The sequence below is a fragment of the Halichoeres trimaculatus genome, unplaced genomic scaffold (assembly GCF_033239565.1).
Source record: "Halichoeres trimaculatus isolate MK-OKI-2021-1 unplaced genomic scaffold, fHalTri1.1 fHalTri1_scaffold_15, whole genome shotgun sequence".
Classification (NCBI taxonomy): Eukaryota; Metazoa; Chordata; class Actinopteri; order Labriformes; family Labridae; genus Halichoeres; species Halichoeres trimaculatus.
In genome coordinates this window covers 20077811-20088454 of record NW_027437193.1, presented here as the reverse complement: position 1 = coordinate 20088454, position 10644 = coordinate 20077811, and positions in this window count along the sequence as shown.

Here is a 10644-nt window from a genome sequence, read left to right as displayed (position 1 = left end):
GAGCTGCTGTCTCCACCACCACAAAGAAAAGCTCACTCTGAGAGGTCAGCCACACACTGGACGACCGTTAGATCTTATCTGAACTCATGGCAGACGAAACACATAAGGACATTACCGACCAATTTTACACAACAATCCTTGGGATCCCGCCCACTCAGACTGCTTGACCTCACTCTGAATGCTGGTAGTTACAACTCAAAGGACTCAGGTGATAAAACGTGACAGGAGTATTTACATAAACACAATATTACACTTTAGTTAGTTTCCATACTCATGAGCTGTAAGATCCAACCTCTGCTTCTCTTATTGGTTATTGTGGCTGTTCCATTTGAAGCAATCTGACCAGCGATCGAAAACACGAACAAGTTTAACACGGTCAGGAGCCATAAAATAACCGTATCAACTCCACACACTCGAGGATTTTTAGGACAAGTAATCGGTTATGACCAGCCTTAAACCAGGTTATGCCTCTGATCATTGTAGGAGTCTAATCAGGCCTTAAATCTGGCTTCAAATCGTCTAGTGTGTCGCCAGCCTATGACACACGAGGGTAAGAGTAAGTCATTCACCAGCTAATAAAATTAGGCACAGTTTTGGACTGTACAACTTTGATAACTCTAGACCCTCCAGCTCTACCCTCTTTGCTAAAAATGGTCAATTCTTTTCAGCCCCGGAAAACCAACATTGAACACTAAGCTCCATTAATGCAGTAAAAAACAAGGAGGTGAGTCACTTTTGTCCTTTGTAAAGATGCTTCAGATGTGTAAATCTTGAATGTCTTGATTACATTATAAACCCTTTGATTTGTTGTAGTAATAACCTGCTAACTACCTACGCTAACTACACAAGCACCCGGCACTCTGTATCTTTTTTAACCATTGTGTGATTTCCTGTTTAAAGGGGACATATCATGCTGATCCGTGATTTAATACTTACATATAAAATAATAAAGTTGAAAACAAGACCTTTCACCCCCTGAATTTTCAAAAAATGAGATATTGTAGTTTTTCTGATATTCTAAAACGAGATTTGATGCCTCTGAAAATAGGTCATTGACATTTGGCTTAGAGATTTTGACCTTCGTGACGACACGAGGATCCTTTCTTTTTATTGGAGTAATCTGATAAAGCAGCTCCTCCTCTGTGATGTCAGTTAGTCACACAACCGCCACCGAGGGATACACCCACCAAGAGCCAAGTATAAACGTATAAACTATACATGCTACAGTACCGGTTTGACTCACCACACTGAAGCGTCCTGAGATGATCTGTGTCGAGGTGGATTTTCTTCCTCCTGAGCTGCAGAACCGTCCAGGTCTGACTCAGGGGTCCAATACAAAAGGACGTATCCTACACTCTGCCATTTTATTACTGCTATCAATGCCTTACGATGAAGTTTTGGCAAACAGCAAACTTGCTCGGTCTGCTCCATTCAATGTGGCGATTTTCTAAATACTGCCATGCTGCAAAAACCGCCCCCTGTCTCTACCCCCTCCGCCCTCTGATAGAACTGACCAATCAGAGCACAAAGGGCTGTGACGTTGCGAGGTTACTGGAGGTCATTCTCCAAACGGAGCGTTTCAACAAGATCTTCAGTATGGCTTAAAATGAAGATATTGAGAACGCTATTATGGGGCGATGAAGGAACTAAATGACTTGTACTGAGGGCAGAAATGCTTTACAGGCGTCCTAGTCTGGCATAGTTAAAAGGAGAAACAAGCATGATATGTCCCCTTTAAAACATATCTTGAGGTTAAAAAAAAAAAGAAAGAAAAGAAAAAAACACCCCTTGTGCTTACTACTTCAAGTATAAAAGAGGGAATAAATAAATGTGAATTAAAACATAGATTTACTGAAATAACAATAATTTCAAGCACTTTGGTCCATATGTAAGAAATGGTTATGTGCGCTCATCAAAACAAACAGCAAAAGAAGAACAGAAGGGCCCCTCCACACAGAGCTAAGAGCAGAAAAAAACAGGGCACAATCAACAACTCATGAAGGGAACAAAGGTCAGGAGACTTTATTGAGTTTTAGAAAGTCCTGTTTAGGTGCTCGATAAATGTCAGCACAAACTTTGTTTGTTTGTTTGCTCTCCTAACACAGGTTTACAGTCAGCTCACACAGATATCAACAAACATGGATCCAAGAGATCATATTGATCTTAATCCCTGCTCTGCTGTCTCTGTTTGTAAACTCTGCAATACACACGTGTGAATAAGCACCATTTGTTTTTACCGTCTCCTCCCTGCCTCTTCTCCTGGCATTAGTTCACAGCTAACACGCTCACATAAACTCACACGCACTGAGTCAGTCCTGTGTTTTGATTCCTGTGTTTGTTGGGGACAAACTGTAATGGGAGGCATGCATCACCATTCATGGTATTAAGATCTCATTCCAGGGCTAATCTACTTACAGCGCATCTCTGTCTCTCTCCTTTACTCTCACTCCCTCCGGTCTGTCAGGATCAGAATGACAACAAACTGGTACCAAGTTGTGTCTGTAACAACAGTGAAACTGCTGTGCAGCTAAGCACAAGCGCCAAGACAGGGAGATTTATCTTCTGAACATCTCACGATTTAAGAACAGACATAAATCAAAACTTGAGTGGCTTTACTTGAGTTCACTGAGCATCAAGTTAAAAAATACTCTGAGATGATACAGAATTTATTTTATTAAATTGCTTCAATTGCCTTGTCTTTAGTGATTTATAGACAGTGGTGTACACTACCCCCCTCATGGACCAGTTGTTGAAAGTATGCACTAAAGTGCCCACTTGGGAGCCAAAACCCACGCTAGAGTGCATGCTTCAGTGTCCTCTTGGAAACCAAAAGGTACCTGCTAAAGTGCCCTCTGGGAGGCCAAAAAAGTGTGCTAAAGAGCCCACAAACTGCATCCTAAAGTGCATGTTTGAGAGCGAAAACAAGCACTGCCCATTTGGAAGACAAAACACCTGCTACAGTGCCCTCTGGGAATCCACATACTAATGTGTCTCTCTAGTTGGCCAGCTGCTCTCTTGGCTGGTTAAAACATGATAAACTGCAATATACAATGCCCTTATGGGTGGCAAGACACGCTGTGTATGCCTTTTTTCCTTTTCACCCCTGCCATTTAAAAAGTCCTTGCACACCAAAGTTTACACAATACATTGTTCTTCCTTTTTCTGGTAACGCTGGCTGTTGTGTTGCAGCAGCATTACCAGCCACGTGACAGAAATCACTCGACTCTCTGGGTTAAATATAGTCCAAAAACACTGTCTATTTTGATTTAAGAAAATAACAGAAACACTTTTTGGGTTCTATTTAAAGTCTTAACTGTCATTTGCCCTCTACTCTGGTTTTATCATCTCTACAGCAGTAATGGCAACACACGGCAGAGAAGACCAGCCCTAGCTGGTCAACAATAGCCACGGTTACATGAGGGTTTTTTCGTCTTTCCAAATGGAATCTTTCTGAATGACTTTTCTGAAAACAATAGTTTACATAGAAAGGAATATCCCAATTTCTGGTCTACATGTGCCGCTATAATTAAACAGAAAAGTCAATGGGGCATACACAGAAAAACGTAAACATCGTGTGTTTTATCAAAGAACGTCTCTAGTTGTGTCTTATGTCATATCTGAGCATGCGCTGAAAGAACACACCCTGACAACTTTCCATTTGAGTGGATACATGATACCTCAATCTGTTTGGGGAAAGGAATATTCCACCCCTGTGAAACTGATTAAATGTCCATTCGGATTGGCACTTTTCTTTAGGAATGAGGTGTATACAAAGGTTAAATTCTTTCGGTTCGAGCAAATAAACCGAATGCAAGCTGGATATTTGGGTCCATGTATACGTGGCTAATGAGGCTTCAGGGTCTGAAGTATTCTAAAGACCTAGCTACCATTGCCTGTGCAGACTGCTCAAACTGAACTCACTTGAGACCGTCTGGTCTTCAGGGGGTTCCCTGTTCACATCACCAAACATTTAGCAGTCAGACACTGGTGTCACCTGTCTCTGTCGCCTTGCAGTGGATGAATAGCTGGCTAAACAAGCTAGCATCCCCTCATCTCAACACCACTGCCAACAATTCAAACTGATTTTTGTGTCTGGTTTTGTAAAATTTGTACAGTTCTCCCAATGTCAAAACCAAACACAGTTGATCAGCAGTGTATCCTACGCCAGCTGTGAGTCAGTCAGCTCCTTTGAATTGGTGTGTACAGAATCATGGGATACATTGGGCTGTAATGGATGCATCTGATGCATTCCCACAGCCCAGGAAAAGTAGAACACTATTGTGATTTGAGAAAAGTTCCCTCTAAATAAAAAGTTTGACCTGCTTGTTGCATCAGATCACTGTTTGTAGCCTGACAGGTGGACTAACTTCTCCCCGAACCTAAGGGCAGTTTTAAGAGATTACATTGTGATGAATGTTTTCACATACAGGCTACACTTTCTCCATCCCTGAATGAGTATGTTGGCAGTAGTTGGATTTCTCCTGCTTGGAAAGCAAAAGCCAGACTCTTAAGTTTTAGGGTGCGTCTGTCTGTGAGGGCTGTTGGATGTCTTCAACATGTTTGTCTTGTATTGATTTCAGGACCAGACTTTGGCAATGATTGTGAAACAGCTCAGTACATTTCTGTTCCAACTGAAACATATTAAACTTCTAATTGTTTCCATAAAAACGTATTAGGGACACAAAAAATCATCAAAGGGATGAGAGGGATCAAAGAAAGGCATTTTCCCGTTTTAATTATTTAAAAGTAAATCAATAACAACAGACATAAAAGGCCAGACTAGGGATTGATTTCTGTGAAACAACTGTGATACACATGCTGTTGCACAATCCAACCAACATCAGACACTTGTTTGGGGACTTCATGCATCCAGCGTGTTAAGTCCCCCAAAAAGGAATGCAGAAAGTGTAAAAACAAGATGACTCTAATTATTTGGTACCACAAGAAGATGCTGAACCAGAAAACAGATGTTAAATGGATTAATTTTTTATAACTATGAACCATCTGTTTGATAAGAGGCGGAACTCAGGGATGTTACTGTTTTCTTCAACATTTTAGCTGTAATTATACTATTTAGTTATACTATTTCAAAAGCTTTTATGTAAGTGATCATCAACAAACAAAGATTTCATTTAAACTGATAGCAGCTGCTGCTGACGTGAAATAGTATTATGCAAAACATAAAATTTACTTTTGAGCTTCATTTTGTTGTACACTTGAACACAATGAACAATTTTCCAGGTGTGCAAGGGTTTTCATAACAACGTTTACACCAGCTCTGTAAATGCAGAAACACAAGCGCACCAGCTTTACGTGTACATCACAGTCTACTGACTTCTAATTTAGTGTTTTAGAAGATATTAGGATCTCTTAGTCCAATCACAGGTACAGCTCAGCGTGTTTCCTCTCAGTTCACGTGACTGACGGGAGCCCTATAGCTGTTACAAAGGAAGCTCAAATCCCACGTCATACCCAACATGGTCCAGCTGATCAGCTTCATTACTCTGCATCAGAAACAGACGGTTGATGTGGTGGAGACTACGTCAATATTTGTACAGTCGGCTTAATACATGAATACATGTCATTTAACAGCTTAACAAGTGATATACAAAAAAAAAAAAACTAATGAGAGTTTTCATGTCTATATACATGTTCCACATTATTATGGGCCCCTCAGTTGAATCTTTTTTTGTTTAATCTTTTTAAATATATGTCCAGGTTCCCTCTTTTAACCGATAATTTTGGAGAATGAAAGCAAAGAAAGATTAAAATACTCTTACATATGAGCAACGTAAGCATAATGGCTTCGAGATGAAGCCACAATTTTAATAGTTCAAGACCTACAAGTCAAAGCTTAGCTACCACGATGATCGTCAGAGATCTGTTTAAAAGATAATGTTTTTTTCTTCAGAGAGTGAACCTGAGTGATTCCAGTAAGAAAATGCTCATCTCCACCATCATGCTACCACAAGCCCGGTTAGCTAAACTGACAATTTAATCAAAGGTTTATTTCTAACTTAGTTTCACTGCCCTTTTTTGCTTATGACTAACAGATTAAATCTATTGCCTGTTATGATCAATTAGCTGTATTAAGCTTTAAACGTTAGTGAAGATGCTAACTAGCTTCTAAAGAGGACAGGTTTTAAATATCATGGTCTTTGTCCTCAATAGCATGTTATCATAAGCCGTGTTTCCACCAAGCAGACCGGTTTGGTTCGTCTCTATACAGCACGCATTTTGCAGCGTTTACACTGACTTATCCCGGGACAGATCCCCAATAACCGAGACAAGCCGTCCCACTTTTTGGGACCCTTTAGTAAGGGTGCCAGACTGAACCGATCTGCTCTCAGAAGGTGGAGCAACACACTGCAGACCGTTGATTGGTAGGAAGAATCGTCACTTACCCCGACAGTGGCTGCATTTCTCCTGGCAGCACACAGACTTCTCAGAAACAAAGCTTGTTTGCACTTCATAACAGAGAGTTACATGAAAATCACAGAGAGGACGAAATGCTGCATGTCTTACATCTGTGCTCTTTGTTTACTGTGTCGGGTTTTTCTTCTTCGTTTGATTTCTTAGCGGGGTAAACTGTTGCGCTGCTACGGCCTCACACTATTGTTTAACAGCTGTGGCTTTCAGCATCAGGCTTACACGCCGCCTACCACGAGAGGGCACAGTTTGCTGTGGAAACGCAAACGGGATCAGGCTTAACTGTACCAAACCTTGCCAAACCGTACTGAACCGAACCAAACTGCTTGGTGGAAACGCAGCTATAGAGACTTTTTGTGCTGCAGGTATAGAGGCAGATTGGGGGTCTTGATTATTTCTCTAAGTGGGTTAATTATTTAACAATTTTAAAAACACTTTGAGTCAGATTTCAGTCAAAGAATTCATAATTTCTATGTGCAGCTGTTTATTGTTAAGCAAAGCAACAGTGCAGCCATTAACTCATGCTTACTCTTTGGCAGTATTCTGTGGCAAATAAATACAGCTAATTTTATCAGACTGAACTTAAACTTGGGTGAATTCATCCCATTTGACAACATCTATCACTTTTATCTACACCAAACTGTCCCAAGCAAACAGCTGCAGAAAAAGCCTTAAAAGTTAAAAAAAAAAATTCCCTATATAGTAATTTTCCCCTCTTTGAAAGTTAAAGAAAATCACCTTTTTATGTAAAAAAAAAAAAAAAAAACAATGACCAACTTGGTTTGACAAAAGTTACATCAATGGTAAAATCTAAAAAATGTTGATTTTTTAGCTAGCTGAAGTGATGGGTAAATGAATAACAGAGCAGGATCTGATTGTGGCACTGATCTCTGTCACTGCACCATGTGAAGACTATCATGTGGTAAGTTTTACTGCCTGGAGAGTGAGTGGTGTTATAATTCAGTTTGAACTGGTTTGATTACTGTGAGGGTCTCATTGAAGGACAGAGGCAGTGAGCGGGAACAGAGAGAGAAGCTGAATATCATAGAATTGCAGACTCCTCTATAAAGAATCCTTGAAGATGTCTTTAAAAATGTTGAATCTAAAGTGAATTGTATGTACCGCTGCCTACTCCCACTGGATGAGCCGACATTATTGTCTTTTTCAAAGATAAACACAGCTTTAGAGGTGGTCCTGACCCTATCCGAGGTGATATGGTGTCCAAAATCAATTCATTCGCTGATGATGCTGTTGTGTTTGTATGAGAGGGGCCACATGTCAAATAAACACAGCCGCTTGGCTGGGTGGAAGGAGGAAAACAACAGAGGCAGGAAAGATTAATCTATCCGTTCAGAATGGAGGTGGAGAAGAAGAAATAATATACGAATGAAGGAGGCAGGCGGTTGATTTTTCTATGGTGAGTGAGTCCAGAGGACGGTTGAAGAAAAGCAAAGAGTGCAGGAGTTCATGTGCGGAGGAGAGGACACGGAGAGAGTTGTGGAGGTTTCGCAGACAGTTTTAATCGCTGCAGAGTGGCTCTAAATCATCAATTTGACATTTAACATCTGTTAAACATCTGTTACATGTAACTCCAGCACACGCAGAATACAAATGAGAAATGCACTTTGTGTGTCACATGTTAGCCTTTAACATGTTATCATAACTTTCTGTCACAGACACAGTTTTGTCTGTTTTTCTGAGCATGTGTTTTCCTGGCTTCTGTGCAGTCTGACACGTGTTTGTACTCACTGCAGCCCTGCATGCAAGCCAACAGCATCATTTTTTTGTGCAATAGGTGGAATATTTCAGCCAGCGCCCAAAAATCTGCTGAAAAAAACCCCCACATGTATCCAAGCAACAGCAAAATATTTCAGATATGTCACACTTCTTCTCTCCCTGTGAGGGTTTTTCTGTTAAAGCAGCCAGTTTTCCCCAACGGAGCCGTGTGAGTTCTGTCACTCGTGCTTAGTAGCTCTTTTGAAAAATTGAGAAAGACTTTAAGACAGCAATAGACACACACACACACATAGAAGAGTGTACTGTGTTTGTGTCAAGAAGAGCTCACTGTTAACAGACCATTATCACAGGAGGACAGCGAGATAAAGGAGAATAGACGATTAACCTGAGGGGGAAAACATGCACACGGTAACCCACAGCTTGCAGAGACAATACAAACACATGCACACAAGCACATGTGGTGCTACATCCTGGATACTGGGGTAGCCCGAGGGCTGCAGTGTAGTCATGTCACCTGAGTTTCAGAGGAGCACAACCTCTAATTTTTGTCTTTCTACAGGGGAGGAACTAAGCCCAGGAGATTGAGGGGGTACAGGACACAAGCAGGGGGGGCAGAGATTAAAAAGACACAGCAGGCTCCTGCCTGTGTAACAACACTGCTTTGTGATGACAACCTGAGTGTCACTAAGTCGTTTTTAGGCCTGGTTTAAACTTAAGTAAAGACTATCATACAGGCTGACAATGTCGTGAGCAACACATACCTCTGTCGATTTGACACCATCATTCTGCAATACCCCACTTAATGTGATTTCTTTAAATTAGGACATGGTCACACTGGAAAACCATACCATGCTTAAGAGCGCTCCAAAACCTTAAGTCCAGTTCATTTGTCCAGTGTGACCTCAAGTGTGCTTTAGCAAAATTCACTTTCTGCTTGACACACTTCAGAGAGCGCGGTGTGCTTCATCGCGGCTTACTTCATGCACAAGAACAAGCCTGCAGACATGAGGTATGACCCATGACGTATGATCGCTGCGTCTGCTCCTCTCTTCAATCACTTCAAACAATAGAAAGGATTGTTAGAGGGCTATGTTGAACTAAAACAACTTACCATAAACCAAAAGATCATTAAAGTGGTAGCAGTGTTCTCTGTGTCTCATTGTGTGACTTAGGCTCGCAATGACTTAGGCAGGCCGTGTGTCCCTAAAGTCTGGGTCATATTGGTGTAGTGTGACCACTGGCCATACTCTTCAGCAGAGGAACGGCGCTGTGGGGGTCAATTATGCTTGAGTACAAAACGGCTTGAATGGCCAGTGTGACCCTTAGATTGGTTGTTTTTGGTGGGGGTATGTTTCGTGCTAGGTTGTCCTCAGTGTTAAGAGTGTATCAAGTATTAAGTATTAAAAGTGTATTATGTTAAACTAAAGCTGTGAAATGCTGATGAAGAGCATTTCGGGGCTGTTACAAAGAGAAACAGAGGGGAGATGATGGAGGGGATGGAATGTGTGCCTAATTCACAGAAGTTGTGGAAATGTAAATGTAGGAAACACAATGCTGCCCGTGGACCAACCACAGGCGTTGGGATCAGCTGTGTTTCATTACGTACTTAGTTTTATGGGGGGAAGCTCACATCGGGCTTAAGGCAAAGGCTTTTGCATTGATTTGACACAAAAGTATAACTCATGCTTTTCTGTGAAACCCTGGTAATTGAATATTTCCAACTTTTCAAGTGACCTCACTGGTGATTTAAAGAGGACAATGAATGACAGTCTGACTTTAAAGTAGTTTGTGTATGTGTACAAATATGTCAACATCTGGTTCAAGATTCCTGTGAGCATGTTGTAAACAGTGCTTCACAACAGATGTTATCTAAAGTTACTACTATCTTAAGAGCAGATCTAGACTTTACTTTTATAACTACAAAGATCTAACATCAAGACAAGAGCAGATTTTGAACTGTATAAAACATGGACGTAGTCTCCACGATGTCACCTCTCTGTTCCTGATTCAGGCCCTGTTTACACCACAACGTTTCATCTAGAAAAGCTAAAATGCAGTGAAAAAAAATCTGTATTTACACGGAAACGCAGAGGGACTGAAAGTGCTGTAGTAAGCATGCCAGGCTGATAGTCGGCGCTATAACTGTCTTGTCCAGAAGCCGCTTTTGGGAGATCTCCACTGAAGTAGAGTTTAGCCAATCATCTGGTGTATTGGGGAATGCAAAGTGGAGCAACAGATGCACATTTTGTATGAAAACAGTCAGCAGATTCAGCAGATTGAGCAGCACAAGCACAACACTCAGTTCGCAACGATCATAACAACGGTACTGTTGTCCTGTTGTATGCGCTTGTGAGGAGTGGAGTGTGACGTCGGCGTTTCCACTGAAAACCCCGGCTTACTGTTTACACGGCAACTGTGTCAGCAGAGTTTCAAGAAAATCCCAATCTGGAGGCCGTTTTCAAAAGTTTGCATTTTAGG